The sequence below is a fragment of the Heloderma suspectum genome, chromosome 11 (assembly GCF_057233095.1).
Source record: "Heloderma suspectum isolate Gila_16-S chromosome 11, 16-S_ref, whole genome shotgun sequence".
Taxonomy (NCBI): Eukaryota; Metazoa; Chordata; class Lepidosauria; order Squamata; family Helodermatidae; genus Heloderma; species Heloderma suspectum.
The window spans coordinates 35,806,330-35,831,332 of NC_139468.1; the positions used below are offsets into that span (position 1 = coordinate 35,806,330).

The 25,003-nt window shown below is 44.2% G+C and overlaps 1 long non-coding RNA gene across 1 annotated transcript in view; it reads left to right on the forward strand.

Moving 5' to 3' along the window:
* The window catches only part of LOC146337246 (uncharacterized), an 88,444-nt gene extending 83,358 nt beyond the window's left edge, over window positions 1-5,086 (forward strand). The window contains exon 3 of the long non-coding RNA XR_014785410.1: window positions 1,084-5,086. This is a non-coding gene — a long non-coding RNA (uncharacterized LOC146337246). The remainder of the gene's footprint in view (window positions 1-1,083) is intronic.
* Window positions 5,087-25,003: the final 19,917 nt, after the last annotated feature.

A 25,003-nucleotide genomic window follows, 5' to 3' on the forward strand; every position in this document is an offset into this window, starting at 1 on the left:
AATCACATCTTGTCATCACAGTTCAGAAGCCTTCACACACTCCCCCGTGCATTGAAAGAATGTGAAAGGGGGGGTCACAGGGTGGCATAAGCTAGCCCCCCACCCACTATGACCTTCCAAGATGTCCCTACCGTCCACATATTCCGAATGCATTGGACAGGGGTGTACATGATGCACATACGCAGCAGAGGTCTTGCACATGATTGGGCCAAGGTCTCTTCCTTGCAAAGAAGAATTCCACGTCTGTATATTGGAATGTGTGTACGGCCCCCTCTGAAATGTTCTGAATGTGCAGAGGGTAGGGTGGCGAGTCTTCTGGGTGCACCCACATCAGGGGTGGGTCTTGCACATGTAACTCCGTCATCCCCTCATGCAACTGCACGTCACCTTCATGGCCTGCTTGCAGGCTTCCCAAAGGCACCTGGTTGGGCACTTCTGGAAACAGGATGCTGCCTGACATGGTTTGGTAGGATCCAACAGGTCTCTTTTTTATATTCTGACATGGATCTCCATCTTGCTCTTTGTCTAAGGAGCTTGGAGAAGCATACATCGATTCTCTCCTTGCTACATTTTATCCTCATAGAGCTCCTGCGTGTATTACACACTTCAAAATGCTCTATCTGTAACTTACAAATAATTGTGTAAATACCTGACATTCTTTTTTCCACAGAAGTTCAGAAAAACCTCTACGTTTTGACTACACCACATGGGTTGGGGCTTATTATGCAGATGGATTCCACGCTCTTTTACCCCCCGCCTTTATCCACTTTGAAATGTTTTGAATTAGAATAGCTTACTCAAGGTCACTGAAGGCATATGGTCCTGCTCAAAACTTTAAACAAAACATTAGTTTTTACAACCCTTTGTAATTTGGTATTGTATACAACACGGCCATCGACGGGCTCACTGTAATCTTTTTCAGTGGGTGACAGAAATATGAGAGGCAAAGTTATAAGCCATTTAGTGAAGCATTTAATCAATTTCATGCATAGGAAATAACTCCAATTGCTTTGCTTTATCAATCTTCCTTTTATCCCCCCCCCCCGCCCCATCCTGCACAAACACTGTTTTTCTGCTTTCCAGATACTGAAAAAAAGTTGGACTGATCGTCAATGGATGCAGAGTGTCAGGAGACTTCCAAGGGCCTATTTCGACGTTGTCATTGTCAGCATCAAGAATCCTGTGTTTTGGGGGACCATTAATAGATTTCAGAAGAAAGGAAGGATTCAGAACATTTGTCCGACATCGCAGAGCTGCAAGCTGCAAAGTTATTTATTAAATGCCCTTTGCAAAGAATGACCTCCTGACATTGCATAACGCAGTGATTCCCAATCTGTGTGTCATGGCCAGGGCTGGCCCAAACATAGGATGGGACCACGCAGCCCTGTGGGAGTGGTACCATACAATTAAAAAGGTTAGGAAGGGGCCATGTCTCAGTGGAGGAGCCTGCAGAAAGTCCCTCGTTCAATCTCCACAGCCTTCTCTGTGGTGGCCCCCACTCTGTGGAACTCCCTCCCTAGGGAACTCCACCATGCCCCCTCTTTAATGAGCTTCCGTCATGCATTAAAAACGTGGTTGTTCAGGCAGGCATTTGGGGTGGGTTAGGGTATTTTTAGTACTATGATGTTTTTAATGTAGAATGTTGTTGTTTTAAACTGTTTTTATTGTTGTACATTGCTCAGAGTGGCTGGGTGACCAGCCAGATGGGTGATTAATAAATTTAATAAATAAAAATAATAAATAAATCATGGTGCTGGCCCTACCATTGGGCACAGTGAGGCAGCTGCCCGATGCAAGAGATGTTGGAGGATGGCATTGACAACCCTCTAGTTCAGTCTCTAATACGAAATTGATGACATCACTCTTCATTTGTTTCCAGGTACTAACGTATAACCCTGCACACAACTGGGCTTCCATAAACATATGGAACTGGATGTAGGCATACTGAGAGTAGACCCACTGAAATAAATGGGACTTAAGTCAGAGCTGCTGCTTCTTAAGGAGCCATCTCCTATCAGAGGTTAGCTATCATCACAGCTATTTTTGTTTTTGACGCTGCTGCTCTGAATAGTTGTATAGAAGTACAGCTGAACCATTCCCTCAGATTCTTTAACCATGATGTCCGTCTTCTTCCTAATTAATCTTTTCCCTTCCATTTCCCCCCGTATAATGAGTTGGAGTGTGGAGTATTTTTCGCCTTGGATAATATGATCAAGGTATTGTAACTTTCTTCTTTTGATGGTCTTTACCAATTCAGAGCAGTCATCACTAACTTAAGTCCCGTTGATTTCAATTGGTCTACTCCCAGGGTGCAGAACCTCAGGCCTGGGAGCTAAATCTGGCCTTCCTGTGGTCCCAAGTCAGCCATCTGGGGTCCCCCAGATGGACAGGCCACTTTCCCCTGGCCCCCAATCATCCATTGTTTGGTTTCCTGGCTTTTGTGCAGGTTTTCCCCCATTCTAAAAAGGTTGAAACGCCTCTCCTAAGGCTTAGGCATTGGCAGCGAGAGCTTTCAGCTGCAACATGCTGGGATTTTTGGCCCCACCCCTTTTGCCTCTGGTCTCGCCCACCAGTGGGATGTGGCGCCCGAGAGCTTCTCCAGAACGGGATTTGGCCCTTGGCCTGAAAGAGATTCAGCAGCCCTGGCCTGCTTTAAGTAGGACTAAGTCTGGAGCCAACCCATTCTGTCTGACAAATGCAGTGAGCCACATACTGACCAACGCTGATAAATAAGCCTTCTTTGGTTGTTCCAAACCCCAAAGCAATTTGAGTCATGTGATGGAGAGCGGGACCCAGTGCACTATTATCATCATAATATCACCATCACCATCATCATCATCATTATTAATTTTAAACATTTCTTGGCCACCTGTCAGGGCAGAATCCCTCCCAAGGCAGCTTACAGCAATAAAATACATAAAAACAGTTAAAATATTAAAAGTGATAAAAGCATAAACATGATAAAATAGCAATAAAAACTATACAAGCCAGCAATAAAACCAGCAGCAACAACAATGGCAACAACGGCAGTCATATCATGAGAAGGCCATGGCAAAATAGTACGTTTTCGAGGCCTTCTTAAAAGCCTGCAATGATGGAGCATGGTGGACCTCCAATGGCAGCTTGTTCCAAAGGTGTGGGGCCAACGCAGAGAAGGCCCTCTCACGTGTGGTCACCCACCTGACTGCTCTCGCGGGTGGGCAAGTGAGAAGGGCCTCTCTTTCTGATCTTAAAGTGTGGGCAGGCTGATATCGGTGTCGGCAGTCCTTCCAGTAACTTGGTCCCAAACCATTGAAGGCTTTGAAGGTCAAAGCCAGCACTTTAAAATGGGCTTGGAAACACACTGGGAAGCTGTGCAGCTTTGCCCCCTCCATTGACACAATCACCATGTCCCATGAGTAGGAGGACAAATGCCTGCAGCAGGATACCTGCTCTGCCTCTGTTGGTTCCCCGCGTGATTTAGAACCCTGGAAAATCAGGATTCAAAATGGTGTGAGGAGATCAGCTTCCCCACTTCAGACATTCACCCTCTATCTTGTGGAGAGGAATGAGAGCAGTGCTCTCCTTTGCTTGCTTCCAATCTCATATGGATTAGAATGCCTGAATATATATTAATGGCTAGTATCTGGTACTCAGAGATATACTGCCTCTGAACATGGAGGTTCAATTTAGCTAATAGGCATTATCCTCAATGCATTTTCTAAGCATTTTAAAAAGCCCTCTAAGATTGTGAACATCACCCCCACCCACACACACACATTTTATGATTATGGCTAGAGCCTGGTCAAAACCTAGAATGTTTCTCTGCCTGTTCCTCTCCACCCACTGACTCTCCCAGCAGCAGCTAATGGTTTGGACCATGGGTGGGGAAACATGGGATGGTGTGATGTCACAACAAGTGGTAGGTTGTACCAGATGTGATGGAGGGCAAGGGGAGAATGAGACATGTAGTTCCTCATTTTGGCATATTTACAGCACTGTCCTATGCAAGTTTTCTCAGAAGTAGGGATGCTTGACGAATTTGATCTCTGCAAAATTCTAATGAGCACTGATGCAGATGCAGATGCAGAATGTAATTATCCATCAGTTTTCGCACTTCTCCAAATTTTGCGATGTTGCTCCCAGCTGAAAAAACACACCGATGCATTTTAAAATGCATATTTTAGAACAAAATATCTTTAGGATAGAATATGTTTAGATAAAATATATTTAGAAATGCATATTTGGTGAGGAAAATTTGTTGAAATGTACGTATTTAAATGCACATTTATTGAAAAAAATGTGCAGATTTTTTTTCTTTAAAATGCACATTAATGTAGAAACAGGATGGAATGGACTTAGGAATGAACACGTGTGAAATTTACCAGAAATATACTGATCCATCCCTACTCAGAAGTAAATCCCACTGTGTTTATTGGGGCTCCTTCCCAAGTAAGTGTGCATCAGATTGTAGCTTTAGGCTGCAATCCTATACCTACTTACCTCAGAGTAAGGTTCATTGAAGGTCCCTGGGATCTAATTTCCAGGAGACATTTATACAATTGTACTGCTAATGTACAATCTAGTTCGTCCCCTCAGTAAAATCATTTATCTCCCCCCTCCCTCTCCTTTAACTGTTTTCAAAACATAGTATTTTATGGAAGTAATTTACACGTGAAAAAGAAGGGGGTATTCTGAATATTGCCTTTATCTTTTAGACATAAAATAACAAACAACACCAGCAATCAAAATTTACTACAACTGTAATAGGTTTTGGCACCACTTATGTATTGCAAGAAATGTTAACATAATGTTGACTTTCAGGACCAATCCCCCCCCCCCTTTTTCTTTCTTTCTTTCTTGCTTTAAAAACCCCAATTTCATTATAAAAACACATATGGTGTTTGTCGTTTTTATGATGTCGGAGAGATTAATTCTCATAAATAAGTGGCCGGTATCTTCGCTTAATCAGAAAGCCAAAACGTACTGCAATGATGTGCAAGCAAAACGAAAGGTAAAGTTGTTTTCTGTGAAAATATTTTGATAATTAATGCATGTATGTGCCATCAAGGGAATTGTCAGGGAGGTCATAAACGTAATGGACCGGCTGTGTTCGATTTGTATCTGTGAGTGCTTAAAGGGGTAGGCAGGTAATTCCAGCTTCTCTCACAAGTACAGGTGAAGGTTCCAGAGGGAGGGGTGGGTTCAACCTTCTGGAAGGCCGTTGAGCCATTCTATTGCTTAACTTGAATTGAGTAGAGCAGCAGTGTTCAAGCTGCATTTTAGTTCTGATATTTTATTATTTATTTCATTTCTATGCCGCCCAATACCCGAAGCTCTCTGGGCGGTTCACAAATATTAAAATCACAAAGCGCAGGATAAAACAATATAAAATATGAAAGCTTAAAACCACAAAATAACAGTACAACCAGAATAAAACCTAGCAGCCATGCAGAGATTTAAAATACAAATTTAAAACACCAAAGCTAAATGACTAGGAAGCTAAAATGCTGAAATTAGGGATGGCTGAGAAATGCCAATGAGGCTGGATTCTTTAGAATCAGGTCCCCCAAAGTCCATGGTGGAACGGACTGCTCCCCACCACCACCCCACGAAGTCTGGTCTGGACGGACCCTACCTGGCGTCGGCCGGTCCGGGTCCATCGTCTTCAGCCATTTGCGTCCCTGCCCTTGGCCATGACAGGCTACATAAATATTTACGTAGCCTAGCACAGCCAAGAGCAGGGACGCAAATGGCATCCGCTACACCGGACGCCATTTGTGTGGCAGCGGACAGAAGTCTGGCTGTGGATGGGCCCGGCCGGTAGCTCTGTGGACTTGCCGCAGAGCGGAGCCAGCCAGGGAGGATTCTGGGGGGAGGGACAGATCGCCTCCCCTCCCACGGACCCCTTCAGCGGACTGGTAAGTGGGTTTTGTACACCCCTAGCTGAAATACTGGGAGAATAAATAGGTCTTCACCTGGCACTGGAAGGAGAACAACGTAGGTGCAAGGCAAACCTCTCTAGGGAGCTCATTCTACAGCTGGGGTGCCACAGCAGAAAAGGCCCTCTTCCTGGTAGCCACCCACCTCACTTCCTTTGGTGGGGGCTCCTGGAGAAAGACCCCCTGAGATCTTAGGGTCTGGCCAGGCACACATGGGATATTCAGGGGAAGAGACAGGGAAAGGGCTGGTAAATTATGTTAGTGCTCAAATTATAGGGAAGCCAGAGAAGCCATGGCCTCCTTACATTTTGTGAGTGACTCCTAAGCTCAGGGGTGTTGAATGTCAGGTCTGTGGGACAAATCTGGCCCACTTGAGGTCCCAGCCTTGCTTCCTGGGCTTTCCAAGATGTCCACACACCCTTCTCTTAACCCCACCCAGTTTCCTCAACTATCAATTGTTTGGTGGTTTCCAGCTTTTGCACAATCCACACACACACACACACAATTCTAAAAGGTCGAAATGCCACTCCAAAGGGGCAGTTACTGGCAGCTTTAAGCTGCAATATGCCTGATCTGGGGTATTTTTGGCTACACTCTATTTGCTTCAGCCCTGCCCACCACTGGAATGGAGCCCCTGAGATCCTCTCAGAGGAAAGAAATGGTGGTTCAGCTATTAAGGATGGCAAAATGATAACAGATGACAAAGAAAAGGAAGAGGTGCTCAATTCCTACTTTGGCTCAGTCTTCTCCCAAAAAAGGGTCTATGACCCCCCTGGCAAAGGCGAAGTACAGGTAGAAGGGGCAGGATTGCAGCTTGAGATCAATAGGCATATGGTCAAGGAACACCTAATTACTTTGAATGAGTTCAGATCTCCAGGGCCAGATGAACTGCATCCTAGAGTAATAAAGGAACTGGCAGAAGAACTCTCAGAACCGCTGTCTATTCTCTTTGAGAAATCATGGAGGACGGGGGAAGTGCCAGATGACTGGAGGAGGGCTAACGTTGTCCCTATATTCAGAAAGGTCAAAAAGGAGGAACCTGGGAACTACATACCAGTCAGTCTGACATCAATCCCTGGGAAAATTCTGGAGCAGATGATAAAGCAATCCATCTGGAAGCACCTTGAAAACAATGCAGTGATTACTCGAAGTCAACATGGATTTGTCAAAAACAAGTCCTGCCAGATGAATCTGATCTCATTTTTTGATCAAGTCACCTCCCTTGTAGACCGTGGGAATGCTGTAGACATCATATACCTCGACTTCAGCAAAGCTTTTGACAAAGTGCCCCATGATATCCTGATGAGCAAACTAGCTCAAAGTGGGCTAGATGAAACAACGATCCGGTGGAACCACAGTTGGCTACGGAATCGGACTCAAAGAGTGCTTATCAATGGGACCTTCTCAAACTGGGGAGAGGTAACGAGTGGGGTACCGCAGGGCTCAGTCCTGGGCCCAGTGCTCTTCAACATTTGTATGAATGACTTGGAGGAGGAGGTACAGGGAATGCTGATCAAATTTGCAGATGACACAAAATTGGGTGGGATAGCTAATACTTTGGAAGACAGAAACAAAATTCAAAGTGATCTGGATAGACTGGAGCGCTGGGCAGAAAACAACAGCATGACATTTAACAGGGATAGATGCCAAGTTCTGCACCTAGGAAAAAGAAACCAAATGCACAGTTACAAGATGGGGGATATGTGGCTCAACAACACTACAAGTGAGAAAGATCTTGGAATTGTTGTCAATCACAAGCTGAATATGAGCCAATAATGTGATGTGGCTGCAAAAAAGGCAAATGCTCTTTTGGGCTGCATTAATAGAAGCATAGCTTCCAAATCCCGGGAAGTACTAGTTCCCCTCTACTTAGCACTGGTTAGGCCTCATCTGGAGTACTGTGTCCAGTTCTGGGCACCACACTTTAAGAAGGATGGAGATAAACTGGAGAGGGTTCAGAGGAGGGCAACAAAGATGATCAGGGGACTGGAAACAAAGCCCTATGAAGGGGGACTGAAAGAACTGGGCATGTTTAGCCTTGAGAAGAGAAGACTGAGGGGAGATATGATAGCGCTCTTCAAGTACTTGAAAGGTTGCCACAGAGAGGAAGGCTAGGATCTCTTCTTGATCATCCCAGCGTGCAGGACACGGAATAATGGGCTCAAGTGACAGGAAGCCAGATTCCGTCTGAACATCAGGAAAAACTTCCTGACTGTTAGAGCAATACGACAATGGAACCAATGACCTAGGGAGGTGGTGGGCTCTCCCACACTGGAGGCATTCAAGACGAGGCTGAACAGCCACCTGTCAGGGATGCTCTGACTTGGATTCCTGCACTGAGCAGGGGGTTGGACTCGATGGCCTTGTAAGCCTCTTCCAACCCTACTAGTCTATGATTCTCCATCATTGAATGTGGCCCCTGGGCTGAAAGAGGTTCAACACCCCTGCCTTAATGACTGTTTTAGAAGGTTATAGGGTTCATGATATGGCTAAAACTGGGTGGGGGATGAGTCAAGGGGCCAGGCTTGTGGATTTCATTAAGGACCCTCTTTCTTCCCCCAGCATTAGAGTTAGGTAGTGATGGCAGAGTCTGGAGTTCACTGGCTTTTCAGCCCATGATGGATAGAATTCGAGCTTTACTGGTTGGATCAATGACTTACAGGCTGGTCAGCAACCCCTACCCCATAGGATGGCCACAAAGGGCTTCAGATCAGCCAAAGCAATTGCACTCCTTTTTCCCAAGCCTCAGTCAGGCAAATGGGTGGGGTTGGCATTGCACATGGGGAGATGAGAAGTCAGCAAAGCATATGGACACAGGGAGTGTCAGCATATTGGCTGGCAGAGTCAACAAGGACCATATAAATCTGTTGGAGCTGGAAAAGGTGCAGAAAAGGGCAACTGAAATGATCAAGGGTCTGAAGCATCTCCCCTATGAGAGAAGGTGTCAACACCTGAGATTGTTTAGCATGGAAAATAGGAGGGTAAGGGGAGACATGATAGAGGTCTACAAAATTATGCATGGTGTGGAGAATGTGGATAGGGAGGCATTTTCTCCCGCTCTCAAAATACTAGAGCCCAAAGGGGTCATCTGATGAAGTGGATTGGTGGGAGATTCAGGACAGATAAAAAAGGACTTCTTCATGCAGTGCACAGTTAAACTATAGAATTCGCTACCACAGGATGTAGTGATGGCCACCAGTTTGGATGGCTTTCAAAGCAGGGTGGACAAATTCCTGGAGGAGAAGGCTATCCATGTCTATTAGTTCTGATGGCTATGTGCTACTTCTGGTACCAGAGGCAGTGAGCCTCAGTACACCAGTTGCTGGGAACATGGGTGGGAGGGTGCTGTTGCGCTCATGCCCTGCTTGTGGTTTCCTGGTCGACAGCTGGTTGGCCACTGTGAACAGAATGTTGGACTAGATGGACCCTTGGTCTGATCCAGCAGGGCTCTTCTTATGTTCTTATGTTCTGTTCCCCTCTTGCTGAAACTCTTCCAGAACTTCATGCAAGTGAGCCTTTGTTTAGGCGAGACTAGTGCTGTGCTGAAAATTTCTCCCACATTTTTATTGACCATTCTCATTCAGTTTGATAGAAGAGAAATTGCTTCTAAAAAGAACTTAAGTGGTGAATAAATTTTGGAGAAATTCTCCTGGGTTGGGGTTGAGTTTCTTGGGCTTATCTTACTTAGGAGGTGGCCAAGCAGTGAGCACAAGTGTCCTGTTTTTCACTGTGCAACCATCTCTTTGGCCACTAGTAGCCTTCTCAGCTCTCTACACTTCAGTTGAAGCCCAGTTTAAGGCACTGTGTGGTAATTCCTCCCATTGGGCTTTTTTCAGATGAGGACATGCAGGCAGCCTGGGAGGCTGGCTGTGACTGGGTAAGCTCAACCCCCCCACAAAAATACATTATAAAACATCCTGAATGAGGCAGAACAATGGAAGCCTCTTTCATGGAGAGAGAACACCTTCCAGAAATTGGAGTACAAATATTGGCAGAGCACTAACTCCACCTCATCCCTGCCTTGCGGTGGATGCAAACTGGGGGCCACCCTGCCAAGACAGTTGATGCTGTTGCGGCACAAACCCCCTCAAACAGCTTACCCAAAAAGAAAGAAGCTGTGCTACAAGCCCTGTCCGTGGGGAGCCCTGCCTGGGAGAAACTTGTGAGAATTTCTCCTCCGCAGACAATTTTGGTGAAATTGCCTCCCAAATTTCTCTGCTCACATGCAAGGTGGAGAATTTCAAGAGGCCATTTGTTCACCACTCTAGGCAAGACTTGCCACTTTGGGGCCAGGTAGGAATCTTCTTATCTGTGAACCTGAATGGCAGTGGGATGCAAGTTTTTCCATCTTCTCCCTACTCTACGCAGATCCTGGGGAGGATGGGACAGCAGGATGATAGGCATGGAGGGACTGAAGTCTAATAAGCAGGTCACACCGGTGGGGCAGTGTGGGTAAGGAGATTTCCAAGTCATTCATTGATGAGCACCCTTTATGGTGAAAGGGGATTCCATAGACTTGTCATTAACGGCTGTGTGACGCAGAAAAGAAGGATCCCCTTTGAAGCTTCCCTAGAGCACACATCCAAAGCCCTGGAGCTTGGATGGGTGGGATAGTGCATTGGGTGGACCTCCCCCAATCCAAAATGTATGTCTGGTGGATAGAAGCAGACAATACACAGGTTCTACTAAGGGCTAGGCTCGGCCATAAAAAAGCAGATGAGTTAGTGACCCTTCCCTTCCTTCGTTCTTGCACAGCTGGTAGGTTCTTGTTGCAGATTAGATTCCACATGTACTCAATTATATAAAATTGTTCACACAACACCTGTGTTTCACCTCTTTCTTCCAGGTTTCCCTCTATCTTGCCTTCTTATGAGAGCAGGGATGGAAGAACCACGATTTTCAAGCTCACCTAAATTCTCTAAATATCACTTCGAAGCTCACATGGTTTCAACTCACTTCCATTTTTTGGCAGGTTGTTTTTGGCTCATTTGAATGGGAAAAGTGTGCATTTTGAATGGGGAAAGTGCACATTTCTGCACATGTTTTTCAAAAGTGAGCATTTTTCATCCATTGATTAAAACATGAAAACACTTTTTTTAAAAAGTGCATTCTAAAGTGTGCATCTTTTAGCTGCATTTTTTTTTAACATGATTGCAAATTCAGGAATTTGTGGACATTTGTCCAAAAAGGAGAAGCCCCTGCTTGTGTTCATGTTCAGGATTGCACATAGGACGTGTTCTCATGATTTGCATATAGGAACAAAATTCTTGTACATCCCTCTCTGTATCTCCCTTGGTCACAACCCCCTCATTTGGAACAGTCCTACTGCCTCACCGTCAGAAGGCTATTCTGTAAACATGGATTATACAATATAAAGGGCGGCTTTGCTCCACTACAATTATGCCAGTGGCTAATGGTAGTGTCTGGATGGCTCTCCTCCTTGGCCATTTAAAGTAACACTGTCCCATTTTTCTGTCTGCATCTATCAAAAAGACACATTGATTTCCTTTCTAGGGAAAGCACATATTTCTTCCCTCCTCCTAAGTAGATAAATCTGACAGCTTTTAATCAAATGTAGTTGTTCACAAGTATAGAAATGTTTCCAGCACCACAGCCCAAACATTTTTTTAAAAAGCAACCCTGCTGGAAGCTTTGTTGCAAGCACTCTTTTCCATGGCAAGCACCTGTGTTCCAAAAATCTAAGTGTATGCACAAGCCGTTAACATTTCAGAATGCCTTGAGGGCAGGTTTAACTTTACTGCCCTCCCAACATAATACCTTCCTTGTAGTGGTAACCATGAATACTGCTATAGTTAAAGGTCTGCTAGCGGTTCTACCATAAACTCTCCTGTTTTCCGGGTTTTTACAACTCCGCCGTAAAAATTCTCTCCAAGCTACAGCACAGCAAGAAAGACGGAATTCAGGTTGGAGGAAGGCAGATGATACACACAGACCCATCTAGCTGGTAAAATGAGCTTTTCTTGTTTGTTTATCTATTTTTCTCTAGCTGCAGGCTTGATGGTGTGTGTGTGTGTGTGTGTGTGCAATCCTATACACACTTACCTGGGAATAAGCTCCATTGAGCTCAGTGGCACTTACTTTTGTATAAACATGCATAGGGTTACACTTGTATGCATATGTGTGTCTAAGAAAAGCAATCAAGCCAGCCACCTCCACCAAACACAATCCAATTTCATTCCATTCAAAATGGTTAAAACTTCTCCACCATCTTTGTCAGCTGAAGTCTGAGCTCTAAAAGTCAATCGAAGCAGGTTGATCTAATAATGCTTCCCCAAAGTGCTCAGATGTGGACTCGGTTGCATGTTCTGAAGTGGGATTCTGAAGCATGTCAAGAGGGGATTTGGACAGCACCAAAGGAGAAAATATGAGGTAGCTAGGTGGCTAGCCCAGTGAAGGGGTCTCTGGTGCAACAACAGGCCAGAGAAAATTAAATGGTAAGGCATGAAGCACCCTTTCCAGGTTGAGATTGCTCTCTAGTCTGAAGGAAAGGGGGCCATTTCCAAAACTTTGCCCATAGACTTGGCAGGAGCCAGGTCTGACAAACATAGATCTCCAAGTTGGAGCCCTTAGAAGACCAGCTCTTTGGCACTTAATCAGTAGCATGTAACAGCACATCCAGTCAAGATCCTAGCTGCCATTTCACTGGAGTGTGGCCTGAGGGCACAGGATGTAACCACTCGGCATAAGCTAAGCAGGTCTAGGTGTGGTCACAACTTCCAGAGGGGTTCCCGTATTAGACTACTGCAACATAAGCAACAAAGAATTGTGTGGCTGTTGTATGAATGCACACTGTGCTTATTCTGCCTACATTTAACTGACTTCTCGCAGTCTGCATTTATTGCATTTCATTTGATTTGGCTCAACTGTTTACACGTGTGTGTGTGTGTGTGTGTGTGCATTTCTGTCAATACTTCATGCATCTCATTTTGTTAGTCTTTAAGGTGCAACAAGACTCTTTTGTTATAGAATCATGGAATCATAGAGTTGGAGGGTGCCTTGGAGGTCATCTAGTCCAATCCAGAGTTAGAGTATCCTCAACATATGGCTATATAGCCTCCGCTTGAAGACCTCCAGAGAGGGAGAGTGACCACCCTTCTAGGTAATTGGTTCTATTGCCAAACTGCTGTTACCATCAAGATATTTCTCCTAAAGTTCAACTGAGGTAATTATTTTAGGTCATCGTCATCATTTAATTTGTATGCCACTTTTCCACAAAAAAGTGCCCAAAGTGACTAACAAAACAGCAATACAACAACAAAAAAGCATACAATACATCATTATAATATGACCTCATTACTATCATAAACAACTCATTTTACTGATACTAACATAATATTTCAGATTAATTATGAAATGGGCAAAATCAAACATTGCAACACAATATCCATTATTATCTTTCAGTGGCATGTAAACCAGAACCCAATAAACTAAAACTTTCCTATGCATTAAGCCCTTAATAAATCCTACAAACTGCAACAGTTATGCCAGGAAAACAAAGTTCAGAAAATAGCAGCCAGATTTCTTGCAGCCTATAGCAGCTGATCTCTCCCATGCTCCACTCTCTTATGCTGGTGAAGTTCTCAAGGTTCCAACAGAGACAAGGGCGGTGGTATTCAGTCTCTTCCCCTGTGCTCTGGATGTTTCTGCTGCTCCTTTTAGGACTGGTCTACATTGAGATGGGAGACTGCCTGGGAACCCCTTGCATGCTACTTTGAGTTCCATGATTAAAGAAAGGTGGGATATAAGTAAACTTAAACCAATCAATCAATCAATCAATCCACTCTGTATATTCTTGAATGTTATATCTATCAGCTGAAGATCTTACATGCCTTCCTTCATTTCTCTCTCATGACCAGGCTGACTTAAATTAATGCACACACGTACTGTTTTAATCGTCTTTCTTGAAGATCTCAAGAGCAGTTCTCCCTTTCAGGAATCTGATTTAATATTGCTTTGCTCATTCAACTGCCATAACATTGCTAAAAAAAGTGTTTCTTCTGCAGCTCCTCAATCGACAATCATCTCCATGTGTCAGGAGGAAAAAAGCTGCATTACTGATTTGAAAAGTAAATTTCAAGGTTTCTTTTCTAAGTCGTTCCAATGGTTGGGTGTTATCTATTTGTCACCACCACCACTTTTTTAGTTTATTGTTAGGCACCTTGAATTATTTGCATGATAATGCACCACTATAAATGGATTATATTGTAATGTATTGTGTTGTGTTGGTTTAATACTGACAATGGCACAATTTGAAAGCAAGTTAGCAACCAAGATTGGGGGGTTTCTAATGGTCTTTCAAAAAAATCCCTTTTGAGCAGCATGAAGCAAAGAAGATGGGCAGATGGGGAAAAGACAAGAGTAGGAAGTAAGTTCTTTGAATGGGGAAAGTGGTATTGAAAGGATTTCATCTGCAAGAAAATAAATAAATCCAAATTTTGCATCCCTTCCTGGATCTGTTGGATTTGAATATAGGAGATGTAAATAACTTTAAAGCAGCTTGAACGTGGATTTTAATAAGATTAGACAACTATCTGGAGAACAGGTCTGTCAATTACTAGCTAGCAAAGGACCCTCCATGTGCAAAAGCAATATCAGGTCCTGGGAATCAAACAACAGGAGATGGGTATGCCCATCATGACCAGATCCGGAGGCCGGCTGGTCATCAGCAATAAGCATAGATCACTGCCTTAATATAGTTAGACCATCGGTCCATCTAACCCACCATGGTCTACCTACAGTGACTGGTAGCTCCCAGGGCTTCCAATCCCAGCCGTATCTGGAGATGCCAGGGATGGAATCTGGGACTTTTTTGCATGCAGGACATGTCTTCTACCACTGAGCTATGACCACTCACCATGGAAACTAGAATCCCTGTGCTCCACTGATGTGTTTTAAAAATGTAGAAAGCAAGAGTGCGTAATCAGCATCTCTTAATCGTTAAGGCATAACTAATCTGTGTGAAGTGATTCTGAGTTTTCACTCTTGCTTAAGAATGTAAGTAAATTCTGGCATTCATTTTACGAATCGAGCAGCCAGTAGGCGCTAGGTGGCCCACCAGAATTTGGCCAGTAGTCTGTTGTTGGATGCTGGTTTCCCTTTTACTGACCTCTGGTCCAGAAAGAGCTTTCTTTGTCTGATCCAACAAGGTGAATGTTTCCCTGAATCTTCTTGGAATTACTATTAATAACTCTCCACATTTTATTTTCTCTCTTTCATTCTCTTTATACATTGAGAAAGATCATCTTCAAAAGCACTTTGATCATTGTTTTCTAAAAATAATATGAGAAAGCTTCTCTTGGAGAGAAAAAGAAGACGGAAGCCTTTGAAACTGTGGAGTGGAACTAAACTATTAGCCAACCTACTGTGTCCCATCACGAGAAAGTCTGATCCCATTTAAGCTCCACTACACATTGCCAGGACACTTTAAAGAGAATATGGAACTTGGTGTTTACTTAAGTCTATGTAGCACAACAACAGCCCCAGAAAAATATTAAAAAATTGGCTTCTGCACATTATTTATCAAATAAAGAGAGTTGCTGACAGCACAGACCAAGCTCCCTTCTAAGTGTTGGTGTGCGTGTGTAGTCTCATTAAAGTCAATGGGATTGCATGGATGTCAAACGAATATTGCTTTTTGAACATTTCAGTGCTTTGCCAAATGGCTTAACCAAATACTTCATTTTATAAAAGCATTTTGTCTAGTTAAATCCAGGATTGTCCCTGCTCCCACCAAGGAGGAAAATGTATTAAAAATAAAAGGTAGTTATTAACATAGGGATGAATTCACACATGCATGTTTGACATTTGATGACCACAACATCAAGATGTCATCAACTGACATCCTTGAGAACGTTAATTGGATGTTTTGGAGGGACATTTTCTAAATAAATAAGTAGTTGTTATTCAGGAGTGATGACTTGTGTGATATTTTAATTATTTATAGTATTACTATTCATATTCGTATTATTATTATTATTATTAGTGGTAATATTTATCACCACCACCACTACCACCACCACCACCACCACTATCCTGCAGTGATGACATGCATGTATGAATGGGCAGAACAGCTACAGACCGTTCGTAGTGCCTCACATATAGTCACATTATCTCTAATGTAATGCTTTTCTTTTGAAGAGTCAGTTCACACATTCAGCTGCCAGTCATCAAGAGCACGGCAATCAAGCATAGAGAAATCAAGAGTTGTACATGCATGTCTGAAACAGCCCATCCTTTAGGGTGTCATCAGCACCATGGCATCTGAGACTGTACACTGCACTATATACACGGTCAATAATCCATCCTGAAAAAGAATCAAGGCAAGGTGTATTGAACCAACCACAATAGTGGTAAGGTATATTGACTAGAGCTGTGCACAAATGGCCTCTCAAAATTCTCCAGCCTATTTGTGGGCAGAGGAATTGTGTGTGTGTGTGGGGGGGATTTCACTGAATTTATCCTAGGGGAGGAGAAATTCTCCAACAGTTTTTCGCAGACAGGGCTCACAAAAGCATAGGTTCTTTCTTTTTTCCCCTCAAGGTTTTTGGTTTATTGCTTCTGTAGGTGGCAACAGCATCAACTGTGTTGAGGCTTCCACTCTTCTAAGGTGGAATCTTACATTTCTTTTGGTGGTATTTTTGAGCTTACCTAATCATTGTGAGGGGGCCGAGGGGGCTGTGTGTGTTTTTTCTCTTTATTAGACATCTTTCCATTGCTCTGCAGCCTCCCAGGCCACCTGCACCTTTTGAACTTCAAAAGCCCCATGAGAGGAATTGCCTCATGATGTCTTCCTCATGAGGGCTTTAGCTGAAGTGAGGGAAGCTGAGGAGGCTACAGGCTGCCACAGAGATCATTGTACAGTGACAGGCAGGACACTAATGCACACTCCTCAGCCACCTCACAAGTAAGGTAAGCACATGAACCTCAAGCCCAACCCATGAGAATTGCTCCAAAATTTATCCTCCCTTGAATTTCTTTTTCAAAGCCATTTCTTTTCTATCAAATTGAATGAGAATGGTCAAAAAAAAAATATGGGAGAAATTTTCAGCACAGCAGTAATATTGACATGGAAACCCCGCTGAACAGCATCAGCAATCTCAGAAAAGCGGTGTGTGGGGGGGTATTGTCCATGTGTACTGAATAAATATGACCCACATCCTATATAAATGGAATGAAACATTAACATTTGCTCGTGCCTGTTTACTTAGCCAGTTATCACAGATGAGTTTTGCCTTGTTCTCTACTGTGCTTTCAAGTTAATTTATAGGCATTTATTGCCAAAGTTTTCCTCTGTCTAAACTCCTGGCTTCCATTTTACATGTTTATATTACAGTGGGGCAGAGGAACTGGGCCACCTTCTGATCTCTTGAGATGGGACTCTGTCTCTGTAGGCTAAGGATGCCCAAAGAACTAGCTGCAAAGGGAGACCTCCAGCTAAAGGCCCTGCAGACTACTTTGGCAGCTCTGAGAGGGCAGGGTGAAGCAGGACATAGGGCTCAAAGGGCAGTATCCAATAATGCCCATACATCAGCGAGACCAAATGCTGGTGCAACAGGAAGTGAGTCCTCCCTAAAGCAACTGGAAATGAGCCAAGACACTCATTTCTGGAATGGACCAGGTCAGGGGAACCAGCAGAAGGAAAGTCCGGTGACCTGTCTTATTCTGGAAATGGGCATTTTGGCTCATTTGCAGGGTGGCTTCCTATTGTCACAGTGGTGGGTCCCACTGATGAAACATAAACAGCAGCAGAGCATTGCATAGTGCTCCGTATGCTCACACCCACTCTGATATCTTCATGTCACAAAAGACTACAGAGAGAACCCACAGCATAAGATAAATTCTACGCAAGAACCAAAGTGAATGCTTTACAATCAGAGGTTCCCACCTTTCGTGACTTATTACCTTCCATCCACTCGATGGAGTAATGTATGTAATCGACCATTCCCACTGTGATAGTTCAGGAGAACTTTTGTTCACTATGTGGTCATTCGTGTAAAGGCCTCTAAATGGAAGAAAATCAATAACGCTGATGATCTATTGTCCAAATGCATTTCTGTTGATGCGGCGAACAGATATTATGATGAAAGATCAATTTTTGTGGTGAGCTTCTCGCCTCTCAACTGATAGCAAAACATTTTTCATACATTTATCCTATTGACATCCCGCAAGATGCTGGCCTGTATCTGCTCCGTATATTTCATTTTTAGTAGGCCAGTTTGGGGCACAGTTTCGCAGTGGCGTGCAACTATTAGTCATGCAACTATGACTAATCCCAACTAACTTACATTTATGAATGGATCTCCTAAAGTCTTAAGTAAGTATGAATGAGAGGAAGAGTTTGAACAAAAACTCTGTTGTCACAGAAATACACCCAAAAAATTAATGTGAGGAGAGTGTACTCCTGCAGTTATCCAAGTAATCTGGAAAGTATTAAAACTTTGGCCTAGAAATTGTGACTAGAAATTGTGCTAAGTAGGAGTGTAATTTTTAGACCTGTAACTCTTGAAATTTTCTACCCTGTTTATGGGCAGAGAAATTGAGGGGGGGGGGAGGATCTTTTCACTTAATTTCTCCAGGGGATTGAGAAACTCTCAAACAGTTTCTTGGGGCATCTCTACACCAGCCTAAAATCCTACATTTAAAACAGGCCTTTCTGCTTCCATTTTAAATGCAGGATCACAACAACTCCCTTTTTCACCCGCTTTCTTCTCCCCCACCCCCTTCCCCCTCCTTCTCCCCATATCTGAATCTTCCATTATCTTTCGTGTTGATCTCACTCCTCTTCTTGCTGCTTTTCCTCTTTTCACAGAGGAAACTCAAGCGGAACACAACAGGGTAATTTGATAGATCATTATCTGCTATCTATTTAAAAATGGAACAAAGGGCATTTAGTGCAAGAGATGCCCTGGAGGGTCATGGTGTCATGTAAAGAGCCTGCAAACTTCCGTGAAGGAGCCATCTCAATCGCAGGATAAAAGCTCTGTTTGAAGAAAGCCTTGGAAGCTGGGCTCACCACTAGCAATGGGAGCAATACAGCTTTTTTCTTTTTCCCGAAGTTTTCTTTGCTCTCTCTACAAAAAAATGGTGGCCACTATTAAAAATGTTGGAGAATGCTCAGAGAACATTCTGCAGAGTGGCCTTCTCCTTGGTGAGGAAAAGAAACAACATAGAAATGTACTAGGGAAAATGTCTTCTAAAATGTTTCAGCCCAGTTTTAATCATTTACAGAGGTCTATGTCTTGGATAAATGATTAAAACTGGGCTGAAACATTTTAGAAGACATTTTCCCCCAGTACATTTCTATGTTATTTCTTTTCCTCACCAAGGAGAAGGCCACTCTGCAGAATGTTTACAGCGGTAAAATCATTTACAGAGGTCTATGTCTTGGATAGGGGGCCGCGGTGGCTTAGTGGCTAAGATGCTGAACTGCAGACCGGAAGGTCGGCAGGACTGCAGTTCGAGACCCAAGTGCCGCGTGACGGAGTGAGCTCCCGTCTTCAGTCCCAGCTTCTGCCAACCTAGCAGTTCGAAAGCAAGAAACTGCAAGTAGATAAATAGGCGCCGCCTCGGCGGGAAAGGTAACAGTGTTCCGTGCACCTCGGTGTTTAGTCATGCCGGCCACATGACCACGGAAGCGTCTTCGGACAGCGCTGGCTCTTCGGCTTAGAAACGGGGATGAGCACCGCGCCCTAGAGTTGGACACGACTGGTTGGGGACACCTTTGCCTTTTTTTATGTCTTGGATATACCATGAATTGCAAACCTTGAGTTTTACCTATTGAGACAGCAGTGATGGCAGAGAACATGAAATTACAAATGTTAAAGCAGGCCCATGAGCTAGGAAAGGGATGAAGTAGCTTTGATTAGGCTTGTAACAGAGGGTCATAAGAATATAAGGACAGAAGACAGAAGAAAAGCTCTGCTGGATCAGACCAAAGCCCTATCTAGTCCACCGTTCTGTTCCCACAGTGTCCAATTGGATGATTCTGGGAAGCCCACAAGTAGGACATGACCACAACAGCACCCTGCTGCTCATGTTCCCATGGTAGACACCTCTCAGTACTTGTGGTATTGAAAGGTATACTGCCTCTGATACAGGAGATAATATACAACATATTCAAAGTGGTCTTGAAATCACCCCAAACTTCCCCCCACCTAGTAAATACACCCAAATGAGTGTTCTGTGACTGAGCATGCCCACCATGGCAGCCATTTTATGAGTGCACTCACAATATGCTCTCAACCTTCCAAATGTGCCTACCACTTCAAAAAGGGTTAGGACCCCTGCTCTAGAGCAACAGGAAACAGATTTGCTCCATCATCTATGTGACAGCCCTTCAAATATTTGAAAATGGCTTTTGTATTTCCTCATAATTGTCTCTTCTCCAAGCTAAACATACTCAACTCCTTCAACATTTTGTCATTGGCTTCATAGGAGAATCTCTCACCTGGGTATAAACTAGAGCTCCCAACTCTTGTACACATGGTACCTGGGAAGAGCCTGGTGGCTTACTCAGGGGATAGAACTCAGTAGTTTGGGACAAGCCTGGAGCAGAACCCAGAACAAAAGGTTCTTCACCTCGGATGTACTGCTAAAACAATGGCTGAGGAGAAACTGGCTTGGACCCTTGCTTTTCTCTCAGATCACCTCACGGGAGAGCCCCACGCAGGCCAGTGGGTAACCCTGATATTAGCCAAACCAATTTTCATAGGAAGCTGCCCTATATCAAATCATACCATTGGCCCATCTAGTTCACTATTGTCTATACTCACTGGAAGCAGCTCTCCAGGGTTTCAGAGAGGAATCTTTCCCAGCCGTACCTGAGATTTTCTGCATTCAAAGCATATGTTCTGCCACTGAACAGTAACATCAGACCTTCAGAGATGCAATAGTGATCTGGTTCTCACGTTGCCCCAGCAGCCTTCCAGTGTAACCCTTCTGTTCAGCCCATCCTATGCAGTTTCTCCAGTACTAATGTTACTGGACCGGCAAAGGAAGTGGTGTTAGAAAGCCATGTCAAAAGTCAGCCTTAATAAGATACCTTCAGACTATTCTCTAAGCTAGGGGTGCAGAAGCTCTTTCAGCCTGATTCCATTTTTCAGAAGCTCTTGGTGGGGGGGGGGCATTCCAGTGGTGGGTGGGGATGAAGGCAAAAGGCATAGGCCAAAATACCAGCATATTTTAGCTTAAATCTTTTACTGCCAGTAATTAATCCTTAGGCAAGGCCAGTCTTCCATTAGGTGGAGTGAGGTAATTGCCTGTGGTGGCAGATTTGGGGGGGGGAGGAGGCAGTACCAGCAACAACATGCAATGGTTCCACCTGAGCCCCTGAGCTATTCCCCTCTTTTGGAAGACAGAGCTGTGTGTCTCTCACAGCTTCTTCTGGGTCCTGTAAACTAGCCTGCTGCCCTTGGGTGTGGTGGAGGATGCTATTGCATTGAAGTAAGATCCAGCTGCTATTCCATGGGGCTTCCATACACGGACTGGAAGGGGATGCCATTTTGTCCTTTGCCTCAAGCAGCAAAATGTCTTGGGCCCTGGCCACAGGAGAGGGATTTCAATCTTTCAGAATTGGGGAAAATGGCATAAAAGCCACAAAACCAGCAAATGCTGCATGGTTGGGGGAAAGGGGGTCAGGGGAAGGAGGAGTGGCCATCGGGGTAACCCTGGAGAACCAGATTGGGACCCCCAGGAGGGCTGGGTTTGGCCCCCAGGCCTACAGTTCTTTATCTCTGTTCTAAGCCTTCCCCAACTTGTTCCCTCCCGAAGTATTGGACTGTGACTCCCAGGGCCACAGACGTTGTTTTGGATAACCATGCCACAACCAACCCTTTGCCTTTTGAAAATTTTAGGAAGTCAGACTGGACCAAAGGAATGCCTACATCTCCACATTCTTCTCCTTTTAAGGAGCCTCATTAGAAATTGGGGAACCCTTGATCAGAAAGCCGAGAGAGTTGGATACTTTGTCATCATTTCTCCATTGTTCCACACTGAGGGTCCTTCACTCCAATATGTTGTCTGGAGAAAGGTTTTCCACAGGCCACTAAGTCTTCCACTTTCGCTGAGATAAATAACACTCTGATGGGAGGCATTCTGCTCTTCTCTCTCTCTCTCTCTCTCTCACACACACACACACACACACACACCCCACCTCCCATAACCGAGCGCTTCCGGAGCGACCATTCATTACCTTCACAATGGCTTGTAATTTATCCCAAATGGAGTAGGTGTATTCAAACAGAAAGATAACCGTCGATGATAAAAAAAGATAACACTTCTCCGTAACAGATGCTTCTTTTTACGATGGAAACGGGGAGAGCTGAAAGCTGCAGGTGCAGGGTCTGACATTACGTCTGCAGAGAATCATTACAGCCTCCTTAGAGATCTAGGTTTACTCTGTGTTTAATCAGCCACAGTCAGAAGAAATGGCTTCATTTCAGCTTGATGGGAGCCAGATTACAAAAAAGGAAGATGGATGGCCAATACAGCCCATCCCTATAAACATATTGTCTTAATTTGAAGGAACAAGCTGGCATCCTGTGCCGGGGAAAAAGTAAAGAGCAATATGGCAAGTATCACATGCCACTTGTTTCGAGTCTCTGTGCTCTGCATAATGAGAAGCGGTTGTTTGTACTTCTTCTTTTTTTCTAAAGTAACAACCTTTTCATTATAAAGCAAACATAACACACCGGATCGCTGACTGCCTACACGGCTCTGGAGATGCCGGCGCTGTACATTCCAGAAGGCAGACCGCAATGGAAACACTTTTACCCCTTTTACAATCATTCCCCAGTCCCTTCTCCCCTCTCTCTCTCTTAAAAAATAATATTTGAGTTGACTATTGATCAGAAAGGTTCTCGGAATGTAATATGAACATATACGTTCTAAAAGGGTCATGATAGAGCCATCTATCATGACCTCCCATGTCAGCTGTGTTTTGCTGGTACAGCAAAACTGCCAGACAATTTGGGGAGGCTTTCTTAAGGATTGCAAATGGGATTTGTTTTTTTAAAGGAGGTAGATTCCATTCCTCTGTGAAATGGTGCTATCTCCTATGTCCTGATATACCCACTTTCAGAGAGAAGTCAGAGAGAACCTGTAACATCCACTAGGTCTATTTACTAGCCCTATTCAGGTATTCTTCTCATACAATTAGAATGACAGCAGGGAGGCTGTTGTACTCATGGATGGCCCCCGCATGACCTAGAACCATAATCATGCAGGGTTCTAACTTACAAAGGCAGCCTGCATGCAAGTACAGCAGCTTCCTCACTGAAGAGGTTTGCCCTATGTGCAGGGGTGGTGGGCCCAGGAACAGGGAGGGCAGAGAGTAGAAATGGGTGACTCTGCCAGTTCCACTTTCCCCCACATTCATATTCTTTAACTCTCAAATTCTTTCGCTCTGTCATGCCCCGGAGGAATCCTCATCAGAGGATAACTTGGAGCTTTCTGAGCCAGATGTTTCCAGGGAGGAAGCCATTTCAGCTTGGGCTGACTAAGAAACTCCTGGGCCCTAAGGAGAAATGGCTTCAGATTTCCCCCCTTGGAAGGTGGACAGCTCTGCTTCTAAGACAGAGGGAGATGCTGAGCCACCATCCAGATCCCAAGAACATGGGTGCCTGAAGGTACAGGCTGAGACCATGCCCAGGGAATGGAATGCCCACTTGTAGAAAAAGCCTCCTCAAGAGTAAAGGGAGCAAGCCCCGCCTCATGAGTAGGGCTTTTGCTAGAACAGCTGGGATGAACTCTCTGAGATCAGGTTACAAAAGCTCTTGGTTGAGACCTACTGACTGCCGGGATCATCTTTCTGTCATCTCCATTGCTTTGTATCTTTGTTGCCCTGACTTTGTTCATGACTGATCCCCTGTTTGAATGTGCTCCATTTGTGCTGGACTGCTTACCTGTGCTTTGACCTTGTCCACACCTCAGCCCCTTCTCAGCTGGTAACAGTGTGCTCTGACCTTTGCCTGTTTACTGACTACACTTGCTTGAACTGCCCTCTTACTAGACTGATTCAACCAGGGTTGACATTTCCCTGTTTATTGACTTGCTCTCAGACTTGCCCCCTTAGTTTATCCTAGCACACAGCCAGATCCAGCAATAGCAGGACATGAATGGGAAGAACATAGCAAATCGTGGTAAATTCTTCTCAAGAACAAATTGAAATAAATAAATTGTTGGTGGGAATATTGCAATCTTGCCTGCAAGTTACTGGAAAGGGGCAGTGTTGCAGTTAGTTACTTCATGGGGATTTTGATCATAGCTAGCCTCAGGATCTCTTTAGCCTACAATCTGGTTTCCTTTGATTTCCTCCTTTTGCTCCACCCCCCACACCTCCTCCATTGCTGGAAGTACATGTGTTTGCTCTCTTGGACTGAACAAACTCTTTTGAAACTCTGTGCTGTACCTGCATTTTATATGCAAGAATATTTGTGAGTAAAACTGTTTTCTTCACTGAAGAAAGGTGTGGTCTCCTTTTATTGTTCGAAGATAGCCCTCGTGCACGTGAGATCGGTAAATGCTCATTCTGTTTTGCCTTTTTGTTTTTTTCTCTGCCAATTGCCTTTCTAACAGGAGGCATCTTTACTAAATAATCCCATCAATTCTCACCGATCCGCACCAGCCAAATTCAACAGGTACAGCAGGGATACCTATTTAAAATTTTACATCCAATCTCCCCAGGCAAAATGCAAACCTTACACTTTGAAATCAGGAGGCACCTATCAATTTACCTTTCACCCCCAAATGTTGAGTTTCAGATCCAGTGCTAGTTTTTGATATACAACCTTGAAACCACACAAAAATATCCAGGTAATTCAGGTAATTCTCTCCACATATTGTAGATGGGAACTGAGGCTACAATATTTTGGTGCTTGGTTAGGCCCACCTAGAGGGTTCATGGCAGAGGTAAAATTTGAACCAGGAACTTAGACAGCAACTGTAGCTCAATAGCCAAGCCACACAGTACCAGAGCAGAAATTTCTCACCATCAGTACCATTTTTAAATTTGAAAACAAACTGGATTTAATGGTGGTGCTGGAGAAGACTCTTACGAGTCCCCT